We start from the raw sequence: 14257 nt of genomic DNA, 5'->3' as shown, positions 1-14257 counted from the left end.
TTGCGATGTTCCAAACACGAGGAAGGTTCCAAGGGAAGATAGTGACCTAAAATGGATGTCCAAGGAAACCTTCCCTTATGAATATAATTGCAGTAAAATTTTACCAATGATGAATAATTACTGGTAGCACACTGAAGCGCTACAATACATAACCAAATGTCCAGAAAAAGGAGAAACAAAGACAATAACATTAGACTACTTGTCCTGCAAATGGAGGGCAAGGGAGACAAGTGAAGAGCCTGGATGTTGGGAAAGACCGCAGATACTGATATATGGAAAAGTTTAAACAATGGATGGATGGGAGGATGTAGTAGTGGGAAGCAAAGCACTGACGTTGACGAAAGCTGCAGTAAATAAGGTACAAGAAGAAAATGTCAAATGCCTTAAAGAATGGGATAAAAGTGCAAGTTTATTGACTTGGGTGGATAAGGAGGATGGCCCACTCACTATAATTCCCCTAACAACACCTGCCCTGTGTTACCAGCACGATGACGATGACGAAGTAGGAAAAAATGAAGGCTGCCGAAGAGCAGAGAAAATTCCTGCAATAGGAACAGGAACCGCAGTGCTGATGGACCATTATTGGGCCTGTGAGTGCAAGGCATATGATAAACTTCCACCAAACTGACGAGGAATATGCTATCCGGTACGAGTCAACATACCCTCATTGGTGGTACTGAAGAACGATGTGAAGATTGACTACTTCCCCAAAATGGAAGAAGGGAGAAGTAGGAAGAAAAGGTCACTGCAACAGGCACCATGTTTCCAACATAATAACACAAACCTGAAGGATGAGTTAAAAAGAGTGAAAAGAGGGGGGAATTACTTGTGGGGGGTGATCTGAAGTTGCTCTGGATGAGGTACCCGCATCACATAGACTATTCAGCAGGACACAAATGTTTTTTGCATCACTGCTGCATCCCAGATTACAGACATATGCAAATGCAAAATGGCTCCAGTTCACCCGCTGGGAGATAATGATCACAATAAATTCAATGGTGAACAGATTTAATGCAATAAAAAAAGAGCTCGGAGCAATGAGGTTGGTAGTGCCACAGAACAGACTTGTTCTAGATCTCCTCACAGCTATGGAAGGAGGAGGTTGTTCATAAATAGGGAGTTCCTGTTGCACGTTCATACCAGCAAATGATGCTCTGAAAAGCAGTAGCACAATTAGCACAGATGCACACCAAGATGGAAGAAGAATCAAAAGGGATGAAGAAAGATGGGAGTTGGTGCTCTTACCTCTGGTCGTGCATGCCTTGCTGATGCTCTAAAGTTGGTAGCAGGGCGACTGATAATGGGAGTATCGTCCCTGTTTGGAATAACGATATGTATTGCAAAATGCAACACAACAGCAGAATAGGTGGTGGCAATGAAGCTTCTAATGGAACTGGACAATGGGGGAGCAATGAATGACACAATAAAGGAAAGAGAGAGATTGAGACAGAAGATAGCAGAATCTGACATATTCCCATCAGGGATGAAGATAATAAAATCCACACAACCCTAAGAAGTATGTAGGGAAGTGGGTCTATATGAATCCCAATGGAAGATGTGTCTACATGTACTGGTCGTTTGAAGATCATATCAACTACTATAGACACTTGACTGGAAAAACGAAAGTGTGGCATTTGGTAGATGATGAAAGAAATAACGGTAGTGTGGTCAACAAGTCGACCAGAGAGGGGACTGAAGAGGGAAAATCAGAATATTCCTTCTGTCCTGAAAGACCCCCCAACCTGAAAAAGCACTAACAACAACATAGCCGCCAGTCCTATGAGATCAGGTCAATTCCCACTGCTCCCACTATGGACACCTACCATGAAAGGTACCCCACCAGCAGACCCTACAACTCTGCAGCAATACGAACTCTGCCCAGAGTGGACGAAACACAAGACTAAGCTGAAAACAGCTACATGGACAGACGTGACTAAAGCACCAAGAAGCCATGCCTCAGGTCGTTAGAGACATCACAACAACATAGCTACATCAGACACGAAGCACACATGCAATCTGCACATTCGGAACACCCACACACCCAATAGCACAGGCCTTGTGGTGTGAGTGTGCTTGTAGACTATATCAGCAAAGGCACATGTTTGCACTATAATTTCAGTATTGAACATTTGCGGAACAGGAGCCTGATTAGCAGGCATCTCATGCAGAAATATAATTACCTGCATCATTTTATTTGAATGAAAAAACAAAAAAAAGTCAGGGGTTTCAAACTCTTGCCCGAAATCATTTTGTCACACACCCATGATACCGCCACACTAGCAGTCCTTCACAGTGAGTTTGCCTCTTTCTCTCACTCTTATCGTTCCAAAACAGAAGTAGTGTTGGTCTCATGATCAGCCAGGGCACACCATTGGCATCCTTTCCGCATCTGTGATTTAACTCTCTTCTCCCTAGAGTATGTCTGAGTTCAAGTTCTCACTGCCAGCCCTCTTACTATCTTGCTTTTTACCACCCAAGAGGCAAATTCAATATCTTTTTCAATTATTTTGACTTCTTAGTTGAAACACTCTGACCTGATGTCCCTGAAATCATAATGGGTATCATCAACCTCTCAAATATGACTAAGGACCAACAGCTCCAAATTGACTCCACTTTCACTAACAACTCACTAGTCAACCTGCAAAACCAATCACCCTATACAGAAGGCAACTCTCTCATTCTCATATTCCTATCATCCACCAAGGTCTATTCTGCTCCCACAATGGTTCCTTCCTCCTCTTTAGTACATTATTTTAGTGAGTGTAATGATGTCTAATATATTATACAATAGCTGAATATTTTTTATTGAAATATCAATTTAAGTAATGTTAAACGGATGAATTAATGTAAAAAGGAAATATGACAGTCAGTATACTATATGGAAATCATGCTTTATGTGTAGGCTTAATGGGATATGAAGGGACATTTTTCAGGTGTTTCTCCATAATCCATGTGAATGGGGAACATGATGAACTGTACAACTTGAAGTTTTGTGTAGTATGAGGCTATCGCACTCAGAATGTTTACTACAATTCACATACAAGATCAAGTATATTTATTAAAAGAACAGCTAATTATTTGCCATTACAAGTAAATGCAATTCAAGTTGTATATGTTGTTAAAAGGACAGACTAAAACTACTATGCTACATAAAGCTGTGAACACTAAGTGAACCAGAAAAGGACTGTTTGTGCAGAAATCTGCTCTTTTATAAAGCAAGAATGTCTAGACCTACTAATGTCAATATAACAAACAATATCAACAGAGAAGCCATCTCTATGTAATACAATGCCTGGTCTTCAGAAATACAAATAATCAAAATTAATTCCAGGATCAGGTTCTGGTAGTATTATGTTTTTAAACTATTCTGGGAGGTTACCATGACTATAGATTGATGCATGCCTTGTAAAATATTGAGTACAACTACAAATTAGCAACCATTTAAGCAGTCTCTAACCTTCCACCTTGTAGATCATTATGCTCTGTGAAGGTTGCCTATTTGTTCTAATAAGCAGCCTATGTAAATGACCTAAAGTTTGTAACCGAACGTATGCTTTAAAATGTGCTTGTAAAATGACAATGGGAAACATATTATTAGTTACACAACCGATATATTACAATGTATAACGTATGACTATGTCACATATTTTAATAACCACATTATGTATCGTGGGATGTCTTGATCCACTTTTGCTCTGCCATGTGACATCACTGTGTTCTGATGGTGCCAGAAATATCAAAATGGCTGCAAAACCCTTTTGTGCGCCAAAACCTCTGAAAATCGTGCTCTTCAAAGCACAAAAATAGGGCTGCCAAATCTACCAGGCATGTTGTCAGTGGTATAACAGAGATCTCACTCCTGAAATATGTCACTGGGCTCCACAACAAGTGCAAATGGAGTACAGAGGGAAAAGCAGTGCTCTGCTAAAGGAAATCCAAAAATCTTGCTTTAAATCCTTTTTCTTGGTTGCTGAAACTGCAGAATGCCAGTACAAAACACCCTCAAACATCGAGAATTCTTACTGGGTGCTACAATTCACTTACTATAAGAAATCATTATGAACATACAATGTCCTGAAAAGCTGAAAGTATCAAGGAAATATCCACAGCAAAAGTTGCCTGCCTGTGAAATCTGTCAAAATTTGCACAGTACCCTCGGCTGCCTGAATGACAGCTGCCAGAAGCCTGCATGATAAACTTGAAAACCTGTATAAACTGAAGCCAAATGTTTGAGATATAAGTGGCCTGTTCCTGAGAGTAACCTATGTTGTAATTGTTAATCCCATGGTTTAGAATCTGAAATAAGTGTTCTAGCTGCTAGTTTGCAATCACAGGTTTGTTTTTAAGCTAATGAAAAATGCACCAGAATTAACCTTTAAACTCAGCCTGGCTAAAAGCCACCCAAACTGGAATAACAGCTTTCATCTAGCTCCTCTCCACCAGGAAATTACACCCAAGTGATGATTATAGGGTGTGGGAAAAATTGGGCTGCAGTGGGGAAGTAAACAATGGACATCCTCCAGCTAAAATAAATGCTAATTGTGAAGGGCCGCAAATGTCCTCTGCCAGGAGAAACAGGGAGGCGACAAACAGCCATCTGTGGCTGAACATTCACAAAGAAGATTTTGTTTAAATACATAAAACTTACTATGTAAAATTGTGAAAAATGTAGAAATAACAGCATTGTTAATGTAATTTCTGGATACATGGGTGAAAAGGCGCCAGGACTCCGTGGGCCTCATTACGACCCAGGCGTTAACCATGGCGCTGTTAGCGCTATGGTTGACGCCGGTATTTTACTGATTGCGCCATGGTGGATGGCGGAATTACTGCCCCATTCCAAGGTTGGCGGGCGGTAATTCCCCATTCACCATTGGCCCTTCCCCATTCGCATTTTTGCCCCCATAGGGCTCAATGGGAATGGGGAAGGTGGTATTTACAGTACCGCAAATTGCGATACTGTAATTACCTCGAAAGTCCCTTTGCGGGTTCCTTCCTTAACAGCTGGTAAAACCAGCCATTAAGGTGGGGACCCGCAAAGGGACCTCATAATTAGGTGGAAAGGGGTTAACGGCGCTACCACCTTTTACGGCGCCGTTAACCCCTTACCGCCTGGTTCGTAATGAGGCCCTGTGACATGTTCTAGGAAGAAACGGCGTAAAATGTGATATTTCACAAAATGTATTTCTGATAGAAGTATGAAACGTTATACAACTATGCCCATGTTATACGTGCACACTTGTACATATTTGCTGATAAACTGGACATTGTGTTCCTGATAAAAAGGGCGAAATTTGGTGGAAAGCAGACACAAGATCCTACAGCGACGGGGTTTGGAGGAGTATCTGCTACACAAAATATGTAATCTGTATATATGATTGTTATAGCGGTCGCACATGTGGAAATATGCATTGTACCAAAAGTAGATTTTGTGTTTAAGAGGCTAGGGGTGGACTCTAGGCCCCATGAACCCACACCATTAAGGTGACACCCTGTTTCTCTCCTCCTATCAAGTCAGAGAGGAGATCCTGACCAATCCCTGTCCAAGGGGCGAGCTTAGGATAAACCAGCACACACACCCCTTTATCATAAGCATAAATAGAGACAGCTCAGCACTCAAAAAGACACACAGATTCACCCACTATCCCGATGCTGGTGGAGCACCCTGCGGCAGAACTATCCATCTTACTTGCTCAGGACTCCAGAAACTTGGCAAAGCACAAAGGCCCATTTTATAGCTGAACCATCCTCAGCTAGGTCTTAAATTCCAGAACCAGAATACCACCACCTAAGGGGAAGCTTCAAAATATATACAGCCGGGCTGTGCTGTACTGCTTGCCTGCTGAAACCATTATCACCAGAACCAAAAAGGACATATCCAGTCCATCCTGTGCCGTCCTGTGACCAGAGTGCATTGCAGATCCGGTCCAGTCCTGCCGTGCGGTGACCAGAGCACCTTGCTGATTGCAGACCGAGTCCAGTCCAGTGTGCCCAGCAGTCTGTCCTGACCAGGATCCCTGACCAGAATCCCTGACCAGAATCCTGACGGTTCTGTGTAAAAACATATCTAGTGAGTATCCATAGACAGAACTGTGTCACTAGCATATGTACTGTCCGTAGCCAATCCCTATCTTAAATCCATCCTATCTTGTCTTCAGACCTGCATTGTTAGGAGTACTTTTGAATTGCCTGAAATCTCTATCCTATCCCTCCTATCTTCCTCCTGTACTAGTATTTTTAAAACTATCTTTGCACTGATATTTTTCATCTGAAGTAGGTGAGCTCCACTGCAGGCAGTCGCCCTGATCCAGTGGCTGTGTTACTGTGTGGTATTTGTTTATTCATAGTCATCCTCTAGTGTAAGAAATCCTTTTTGTCATTTTAAAAGCGCATTCCCGTTTTTCCATTCTTGCAACTATCTCGAAAAAATGAACTCCACTAAAATGTCCATAACTTCCTCGGTTTTTCAGCTAGAAGCAACATCTCAACGTCTGCTTGTAGCTAACATCCACAGTTTAATTCGCATCTAAAACCGTATTCCAAATCCATACGGTTGTCCCGGAATCACAATTATCATGCACTGAAAGGTTTGCCGCAAATTTCGTTTTAGGGAAATTCTGAAACGTGTAAAACAGCTTTTGATTGCTTCCGACCTTAATTTTTAAGATTTCACATTGTTTCTTAGTATTAAATCATTGCTAGTGTTTGTGTGTAACTATCCAAAGCGGCTCCCGTAAGAATTTAAACAATTTCAGCAATTTAGACCATATTTAGTGTTTTTGCACATTCCATTCTCAGATAACTTTATAAACCATTTGACAGCTTGCCATCAATTCCGTTTCTCTCTTGTGTTTGCTGGGGGAAATTGGGATTGACAATTTGTTTGAATTCTGCCATTCCTGAATACCTGCTCTCTCTCCTCCTTTCTCTTTACATTGTAAATTGGGGGGTTAAGGGGTGTGCTAGGGGGAACTAGTAACCATACTGCTATTTGATCTGAACACACACACAAAGTATTATTTCTGTGCTGAAGTCTTTTGCTCACTATTACTCCTTGTGTATTAAACAGATTATTTAGTGTTACATCTCCCCATTGGTGATTATTGTGTACCCATTAAAACATAGTATGATTAAATTGTAAATACATAAATAAATATTTTTACTTTGCAAACCAGCCTGATTCTTGTTTCAGCGTGACTAGGAGAGGGGCATGATATGAGTGGTGCATCATTCAGAATAAAAGAACTTTTAGACACAAATAAATAAGGATTTCAGTTGTGCATTACACGCTAGGCGTTGACTTAGGTGTATGCCGGATTGAAATCACTAACAGTATAAATGGAAAGAAAAGTATCTGATATCCCCAAATTAACAATATTCTAATGAATCTGAATAATTCTTATCAATGTCACATATCTTTATAGATAATTATTAGCAACATAAATGTTTATAAATGGGGTGTTTTGGGAAAGCAGAAAAGCAAGGCAGTCAATACAACATGAATAAAGCATATCTGTTTCAAACTGGATGGACTGATGGGGGAAATCTCCTTAAAATACATTTTCTCAAATTCATCTGACTGTAGAGGCCTTTCTCAAGGCAGAGCCAGATTACCTGAGAGTAATTGCATGAGCAGGTGGACAGACTGAAATGAATAGCTTACCTGGCAGAGACACTTGATTCTTGTCGGTTCTCCTACCTGTCCCGGGCCTATGAAAGACAAACAAAAATAGAGTTTTATGATGCAGATGATGTTGAGAAAGCTTTAAAGATTTAAATTAATCCCAAAATATTTTGGGACAACCTGGTAAAAAGCTACATCAGTGAAAGGGGAAAAGAGAGTGCACGTGTATGTAATTTGTGATCTAGAATAAAAGTGAAACCCTAGTTTGAATCATCATAATAGGGTTTTAGTCCTGCAATTTGGAATCTTTACTGGTTTTAGACATCTCAAAATGGTATATGAGATGACAAGTCCTTTCATTGATCTCTGCCATAGATAATGCATTAATCAAACTCTATTCCTAAATCAACACAATGAACTGGGGCGTTGTAAGAGTGATCATGATTCCTTCAGGATAATGAAAGATGGGCTCTGCTGTCCAGGCATTGCACAAGCAACGCAAACATGAGAAACACATGGCTCAAGCTTAATGGCGACAAAACAGAGGTAATGTTGGTGGGTTGCTCTCCTAGCCTGGCACTATGGACCCCCGCTTTCTGGCCTACCTCTCTGGGCCCCCTGCCCTGTCCGGTGGACAAAGTTAAGACCCTAGGGGTCATTCTCTCCACCTCCCTGTCCATGTCAAATCAGGTTTCAGCTGTCTGCTAATCCGCCCACCACCAGAAGAGGGTACTTAAGAAGGTCCTCCCTATGATCCCAGAAGCTATGCGCCCTCCTGTGGTGGCCGCACTAGTCCTTTCACGTTTGGACTATTGTAACTCCCTGTATCTCACTCAGCCGGTGGGCCTTCTCCAGCGTCTCCAACGCATGCAAAACCTGGCAGCTAGACTGGCCACAGGCTCTCTATATGGAGCACATATTTCGCCAGTGCTTCACCAACTTCACTGGCTCCCAGTGGCTCAGCGAGTTAAATTCAAATCACTGTCTATTGTCCATCGGGCAATCCAGGGCCTAGGAGCGGAGTTTCTTCAAACCAAATTTGTCTGATATATCCCGGAACGCAATCTTCGCTCCTCGACCACCAACCTTTTGGTGGTTCCTAGGTACAACCGGGAAAGACTCGGTGGCAGAGCTTTTTCCATCGCTGCGGCCAGGTTGTGGAATACCCTCCCACCGCCACTCAAGTCTACCTCTAAACACCTGGCTTTCAGGAAAGCCTGAAAACAACTCTTTTTTAGTTCCCTGCCCACTATTGTTCTTCCTGCTCGGTAGCTTCCTCATCAGCGCCATGATGCCTTCGGGCGACCGTGTGCTTTATAAGTGAAGGTAACATAACATAACATAACATCCCTTTACAATTATATTTGACCAATTCAACATCACAAATGATAGCACATTGTATTGATGGTCAGGTTAGGAACCAATGGATTTTCACAAATATTGTCCAGAAGTTTAGATTTAAATGAGTGCAGCAATTAGAATTATTTAACTATATCAAAGCAATAGGTTTCTCTGATGAAAATACATTTTAAATTGTTTCAGAGACAACTAAGTGAATTCTTTTGTTTCCAATTATTTTGTTCACAACTTTATTTTGAGAAATGTTTCACCTTGTGTCGGGTGGATTTCAGGTAGACACCTATAATTCCATCCTGTAAATTAATAATACAATAAAACAGCTAGCAGGTTTGCTTTTTCTTTCTGTAGATACTCTATCTATGTTCATTTTAAGCATTCTGTATTACTTTGTAAGCAGTGTACATTAGGCAACCAACTTTGATTGATTGATTTATTATTTTACATTATTAGTGTAAATAAAACAAAATATTCAAATAAAAACAGTCTGTTTCTTGTTGCAGAATGTGGAGTGGTATTGTTGCACAGTATTGAATTAGTGCCCTTCTTCTGCAAAAGGATTTCGAAGTAAAGTAAAGGTGTTCTATAGATAGATCTCATTAGACTTCTGTCCGCTTTTTCATTTACTTCAATCTCTCTATAATCACCCCAGTCTCCCCATACTCCTCCATCCTTGTTCCAGCGAAGCAGGTGTGAGCAGTTCACCGGCAGCTACGATGTGCTGTTACGATCCCAGCCGGTCCGCGGGGCCTCCAGAGAGTTTTTGTGTTTTGTTTTTCGTTGGCACCTCGAGCGTGTTGTTTCACCCTCCCCCCTCCCACCTGCAGCCACTTCCTGGTCCCCACTCCCTCCTGACTCCCTGCCCCCCCCCCTTTGATTGGTGCATTCTGTGAGTCCTTCTGGACTACCCACGCGGCTGCTCTCCCGCTCGCTTCCTTGTTCCAGCAAAGCGGGTGTGAGCAGTTTGCCAGAAGCTACGATGTGCTGGTAAGATCCCAGCCAGTCCTCGGGCCTCCAGAGAGTTTTTGTGTTTTGTTTTTCGTTGGCACCTCAAGTGCATTGTTTTGCCCTCCCCCCCTGCATCCACTTCCTGGTCCCCACTCCCTCCCGCCTCCCTGCCCGCCCCCCCTCTGATTAGTGCATTCTGTGAGTCCTTCTGGACTACCCACGCGGCTGCTCTCCCGCTCGCTTGCTTGTTCCAGCAAAGTGGGTGTGAGCATTTTGCCAACAGCTATGACATGCTGGTTAGATCCCAGCCGGTCCTTGGGGCCTCCAGAGAGTTTTTGTGTTTTGTTTTTCATTGGCGGCTCAAGTGCATTGTTTCACCCTCCCACTAACCCCCCGTGCAGCCACTTCATTGTCCCCACTCCCTCCCACCTCCCTGCCCGACCCCCCGTCTGATTGGTGCATTGTGTGAGTGCTTCTGGACTACACGCACGGCTGCTCTCCTGCTCGCTTTCTTGTTCCAGCGAAGCGGGTGTGAGCAGTTTTCCAGAAGCTACGATGTGCTGGTAAGATCCCAGCCAGTCCTCGGGGACTCAGAGAGTTTTTGTGTTTTGTTTTTCGTTGGCACCTCAAGTGCATTGTTTTGCCCTGCCCCCCTGCATCCACTTCCTGGTCCCCACTCCCTCTCGCCTCCCTGCCCGCCTCCCCTCTGATTAGTGCATTCTGTGAGTCCTTCTGGACTACCCACGCGGCTGCTCTCCCGCTCGCTTGCTTGTTCCAGTGAAGTGGGTGTGAGCATTTTGCCAACAGCTATGACATGCTGGTAAGATCCCAGCCGGTCCACGGGGCCTCCAGAGAGTTTTTGTGTTTTGTTTTTCGTTGGTGCCTCGAGTGCGTTGTTTCACCCTTTCCCCCTGCCCCCCTGCAGCCACTTCCTGGCCCCTAAGGCAAAGGGCAGCTCCTACGGTTGCAGCTCCTGTTGTGTCTGCAGGTGTCCACAGGGGATGCCAGTTGCCAGCCAGTCTCCCTGGTGAGTCCCACTAGCCTCCCTGCCTACGCCCTACGGACTCTTAAACACGGCTGTGCTGTCGACCGTGTTTAAAATTTTGCACTGTGAAAACTAGGCCTTTTTCTCCCCTTTCAAGATTCTCAAACTTAGGTGGCCTCTCCACAGGTTGCTGTAATAAGTACTGTTTCTGTATTTAAGATTTTGCACTGAGAAAAATAGGACTTTTTCTCCAATTTCAGGATTTTCAAACTTAGGTGGCTTCTCCACAGGTTCTAAAGTTGAGCATTTCAGAGCTCTTTAACCCTGAGAGTCTATCCTATTGCGCAACCTGATTGTTGCTTGCCATCTTGTCTGACTACTCTTGCCAGTGTCTCCCCCTCTCCCATCTACTCTACGGTGCTCTCTGTCTCGTCTATCTTTTCTAACTGCTTCTCCATGGACTATCCTGCTCTCCTCACTAAATCTGGTAGGAAGAAGTTTAAAAAGGACATCCTGGTCTCCACCCCAGGACTCCCTAATGCTGACACCTACACAAGACCCTCCTCCAAGGAAACTCTCACCGACATCCTCTTTTCGTGCCTTCACCTGACTTATGGACCCTTCATATGGTCTCTGTGCTCTCTCATTTCTCCTCTTCTCCAATTAATGGTGGCACCCATTGGGACATCCTCTTGGCCTCCTTCCACTCCTCTAAGATCATCATTAATGTCTACTGTAATGGGATCCGCTTGGTCCAAAGGCCCTCAGGCCAACCTTCACCTCTTTGATAGATGCCTCCCACGCCTCACCAACTTCCTTTCTTCTCCTGCTGTCCCTCCTCCCCTTTCCTCAGCTACCTTGCCTTCCCCCTCTCTTTCCGCCCCCTCTCGGGCTCCTTCTACACCTCCACAGGGCATACTTCTGATCTGTACCCCTTCCCAGAAGTCCTTCAAGATTGGAAACCTTCTCCACATTGCCACTCTTAACTCTCGCTCTGCTGTCAAACGTCAAACATTACTCTGATATCTGCCGCCTTCTTGAAGAACTTGACCTTGATGTCCTTGGTCTCAATGAGACACGGTTCACAGCCAGCTCTGTCACCAGCTTTGACACGCTCCTACCTGACAGCTACAAGATCCTATCTGCACCCAGGCCCACCAGATCTGGTGGAGGTGTAGCCCTTATCTTCCCTGAGTGGATTCCTGCCTCTGTCACCCCTATGCAGACCTACTCCTCTTTTGAATGCCTCATCTGACGGCTCTCTCTCTCCCCAAGCCATTCCATTACTGTGGCTACTATCTATCAGCCACCTGGTCAGATTTCTTCCTTCCTCTCTGAGTGGGTTGACCTCTCCTCCTCACTCCTGGCCTCAACCACTCAACTCCTCCTTCTTGGAGACTTCAACATCCAACTGGATGCCTCCTGTCCCCCCTCTGGACTATTTTGCGACCTCTGCGACTCTCTCTCACTCACCATTCTCCCCTCTGGCCCGACTCATTCTGCAGGGGACACTCTCGATGTTCTGATCTCCTCTGACCTTCCGCTCTCTGTCCCGCTCTCCACTCCTCTCTCCTGGAGTGATCACTTTTTCCTATCCCCCCACCTCACCCTCCCTACCCCCCAGGCCAAGCCACTTCCATCATTGCCACCCACCGTCTCGGTCATCTGACCCATGAAACGCGTGTCAGTTGAGGCTTTCGCCACCTCCTTCTCACCCCCTCATCCCCTTTTGGTTGACTCTCACCGTGACACAGCCCTCTCCATGCTCCACTCTTCTATATCTGATACTCTTGATATCCTTGCCCCTGTCATGAGAATCCACCTGAAGCACAAAGCCAAGTGTAACTCCTGGTATGACTCAGATCTCATCACCCTAAAACGCAAGTGCAGGGTGGCCGAGAGGAAATTGTGTGATTCATGTTCATCCTCTGACAAACTGGCCTGCCACCTGCTGCAAAGGCAAAACCAGCTCTCCGTCCTCACTAAGAAGAGAGCTCATATCCAAGCCTGCATCTCTGCAGCATCTAACAACTCTACTGAACTCTTTAAAATCTGCAAGGAACTAGCCAATGCTGCCGCAGTCTCTACCTCTCATGTACCTTCCCAGGCCCATTGCACAGCACTGGCTTCTCACTTCATTTCAAAATCTCAGGACATCCTGTCCTCACTCTCCTCCTATCGCCTCCCTCCCTCCATCCCCTGCTCTTCCTCTGGCCATTCTACAGCCATTCCCTCCCTCCTTCTCTACCTTTTCCCTTTTCTCTGCTGACGAGGTTTCTAGATATGTCCGATCTATGAAAATATTGTCGAAACAGGTTCACCCCTGTTCCTCCAAAACTATCAAGGACCACATTGACTCCCTGGCTCCTGCCCTGGGTGATTTCTGCAATCACTCCTTGGCCACTGGAGTCTTCCCATCCCCCTTGAAGGACTCCCTTGTTCACCCCCTTCTTAAGTAACCCTCTGCCGACCCCTCCTGCCCAGCTAACTATCGCCCAATCGTCATCACTCCCTTCCTGGGCAAGCTTCTTGAGAAACTGGCCCATCTTCCAGGTTAATCTCCACTCTGAATCTGTTGGTTGTCTTCATGGCCATCAGTCTGGATTCAGAGCTGCCAGAAGCAACAAAACTGCTCTCCTGAACATCCATGAAAACCTGCTCTCCAACCTTGACTCCAACACCCCGTGTGTCCTCATCTTGCTTGATCTCTCTTCTGCCTTGGATACAGTCAACCATGCCATCCTGCTCAACCGTCTCCATGATAACCTGGGTATCACTGGTCAGGCTCTGGCGTGGCTGACGTCTTTCCTTTCCGACCGACCCTCCCAGGTCCAACTTGGGTCCTTCCTCTCCAATATCTTTTTCTCTACCTTTGGTGTCCCCCAGGGATCTAACCTCTCTCCCTGGCTGTTCAACCAATACCTGGAACTCCTAGCCCACCGTATCATTGCTCTCTGCCCCAATTTTCAGTGCTATGCAGATGATACACAGCTCATTTTCAGTCTACCCTTGGCCGGCTCCTCTCCTTCCCTCATCTCTGACTGTCTGTCTGCTATCCAGGAGTGGTATGCCGCCAATGACCTCTGCCTTAAAGCCAGTAAGACGGATATTTTACTCATTGGCACACCCACCCCCTCCTTCCCTCCAGCTCTATGGCCGGCCTCTCTTGGCCCTCTTCCTGTTCCCACCTGCTAGGCTAAAATCCTTAGGGTCATCTTCTGTGGAAATCGATATAATATTATAACCCCAATCGCATCGTTTAAATGTATGTTGGCCTACGCCAAGCTGTCTAAAGGATACTATGTACATAGGTTCCGCGGCAAGGTCTTGACCTTAATGTATCG

This window comes from Ambystoma mexicanum, chromosome 11 (assembly GCF_040938575.1).
Source record: "Ambystoma mexicanum isolate Mex_15411 chromosome 11, UKY_AmexF1_1, whole genome shotgun sequence".
Classification (NCBI taxonomy): Eukaryota; Metazoa; Chordata; class Amphibia; order Caudata; family Ambystomatidae; genus Ambystoma; species Ambystoma mexicanum.
This window is presented reverse-complemented; position numbering follows the sequence as displayed.